We start from the raw sequence: 3,066 nt of genomic DNA, 5'->3' as shown, positions 1-3,066 counted from the left end.
CCCGTAGGGAGATGCAGAGGTAGCGTGCCGACGGCGATCACATCGACCTTGGAACCATTCCCGACGTGCATCGTCACCTCGTCCTTTGCCAGTCTCCGTTTATTCCGCAGTTCCTGTTTTGAGTTACAAATATGAGCAACCGCACCGGTATCAAATACCCAGGAGCTACTACGAGTACTGGTAAGGTACACATCAATTACATGTATATCACATATACCTTTGGTGTTGTCGGCCTTCTTGTCCGCTAAGTATTTGGGGCAGTTCCGCTTCCAGTGACCACTTCCCTTGCAATAAAAGCACTCAGTCTCAGGCTTGGGTCCATTCTTTGACTTCTTCCCGGCAACTGGCTTACCGGGCGCGGCAACTCCCTTGCCGTCCTTCTTGAAGTTCTTCTTACCCTTGCCTTTCTTGAACTTAGTGGTTTTATTCACCATCAACACTTGATGTACTTTTCTGATCTCCACCTCCGCTGATTTCAGCATTGAATATACCTCAGGAATGGTCTTTTCCATCCCCTGCATATTGAAGTTCATCACAAAGCTCTTGTAGCTTGGTGGAAGCGACTGGAGGATTCTGTCAATGACCGCGTCATCCGGGAGATTGACTCCCAGTTGAGACAAGCGGTTATGCAACCCAGACATTCTGAGTATGTGCTCACTAACAGAACTATTTTCCTCCATTTTACAGCTGAAGAACTTGTCGGAGACTTCATATCTCTCGACCCGGGCATGAGCTTGGAAAACCATTTTCAGCTCCTCGAACATCTCATATGCTCCATGTTTCTTAAAACGCTTTTGAAGACCCGGTTCTAAGCTGTAAAGCATGCCGCACTGAACGAGGGAGTAATCATCAGCACGCTGCTGCCAAGCGTTCATAACGTCTTGGTTCTCTGGGATTGGTGCTTCACCTAGCGGTGCTTCTAAGACATAATCTTTCTTGGCAGCTATGAGGATGATCCTCAGGTTCCGGACCCAGTCCATATAGTTACTGCCATCATCTTTCAGCTTGGTTTTCTCTAGGAACGCGTTGAAGTTGAGGACAACGTGGGCCATTTGATCTACAAGACATATTGTAAAGATTTTAGACTAAGTTCATGATAATTAAGTTCATCTAATCAAATTATTCAATGAACTCCCACTCAGATAGACATCCCTCTAGTCATCTAAGTGAAACATGATCCGAGTTAACTAGGCCGTGTCCGATCATCACGTGAGACGGACTAGTCAAGATCGGTGAACATCTCCATGTTGGTCGTATCTTCTATACGACTCATGCTCGACCTTTCGGTCCTCCGTGTTCCGAGGCCATGTCTGTACATGCTAGGCTCGTCAAGTCAACCTAAGTGTATTGCGTGTGTTCCGAGGCCATGTCTATACATGCTAGGCTCGTCAACACCCGTTGTATGCGAACGTTAGAATCTATCACACCCGATCATCACGTGGTGCTTCGAAACAACGATCCTTCGCAACGGTGCACAGTTAGGGGGAACACTTTCTTGAAATTATTATAAGGGATCATCTTACTTACTACTGTCGTTCTAAGCAAATAAGATGCAAAACATGATAAACATCACATGCAATCAAATAGTGACATGATATGGCCAATATCATTTTGCCCCTTTGATCTCCATCTTCGGGGCACCATGATCATCTTCGTCACCGGCATGACATCATGATCTCCATCATTATGATCTCCATCATTGTGTCTTCATGAAGTTGTCACGCCAACGATTACTTCTACTTCTATGGCTAATGCGTTTAGCAACAAAGTAAAGTAATTTACATGGCGTTATTCAATGACACGCAGGTCATACAAAAATAATAAAGACAACTCCTATGGCTCCTGCCGGTTGTCATACTCATCGACATGCAAGTCGTGATTCCTATTACAAGAATATGATCAGTCTCATACATCACATATATCATTCATCACATCTTCTGGCCATATCACATCACATAGCACATGCTGCAAAAACAAGTTAGACGTCCTCTAATTGTTGTTGCAAGTTTTTACGTGGCTTATATAGGTTTCTAGCAAGAACGTTTCTTACCTACGTACAACCACAACGCGATTTGCCAATTTCTATTTACCCTTCATAAGGACCCTTTTCATCGAATCCGTTCCGACTAAAGTAGGAGAGACAGACACCCGCTAGCCACCTTATGCAACTAGTGCATGTCAGTCGGTGGAACCTGTCTCACGTAAGCGTACGTGTAAGGTCGGTCCGGGCCGCTTCATCCCACAATGCCGCCGAAACAAGATACGACTAGTAGCGGCAAGAAGAATTGGCAACATCAACGCCCACAACTGCTTTGTGTTCTACTCGTGCATAGTAACTACGCATAGGCCTGGCTCATGATGCCACTGTTGGGGATCGTAGCAGAATTTTAAAATTTTCCTACGCTCACCAAGATCCATCTATGGAGTATACTAGCAACGAGGGGAAAGGAGTGCATCTACATACCCTTGTAGATCGCGAGCGGAAGCGTTCCAATGAACGAGGTTGATGGAGTCGTACTCGCCGTGATCCAAATCACCGATGGCCGAGTGCCGAACGGACGGCACCTCCGCGTTCAACACACGTACGGAGCAGCGACATCTCCTCCTTTTTGATCCAGCAAGGGGGAAGGAGAGGTTGATGGAGATCCAGCAGCACAACGGCGTGGTGGTGGATGTAGCGGGATCTCGGCAGGGCTTCGCCGAGCTTCTACGAGACGGAGGTGTAGCAAGGGAGGAGGGAGGCGCCCAAGGCTGTAGTGCTGCTGCCCTCCCTCCCCCCTTTATATAGGCCCCCTGGGAGGGGGGGGGCGCCAGCCAAGATCCATCTGGATGGGGGGCGGCGGCCAGGGGGGAGACTTGCCCCCCAAGGCAAGTGGGGCGCCCCCCCACCCTAGGGTTTCCAACCCTAGGCGCAGGGGGAGGCCCATGGGGGGCACCCCAGTCCACTAAGGGCTGGTTCCCTTCCCACTTCAGCCCATGGGGCCCTCCGGGATAGGTGGCCCCACCCGATGGACCCCCGGGACCCTTCCGGTGGTCCCGGTACAATACCGGTGACCCCCGAAACTT

Source organism: Aegilops tauschii, chromosome 7 (genome assembly GCF_002575655.3).
Source record: "Aegilops tauschii subsp. strangulata cultivar AL8/78 chromosome 7, Aet v6.0, whole genome shotgun sequence".
NCBI classification, from domain to species: domain Eukaryota; kingdom Viridiplantae; phylum Streptophyta; class Magnoliopsida; order Poales; family Poaceae; genus Aegilops; species Aegilops tauschii.
This window is presented reverse-complemented; position numbering follows the sequence as displayed.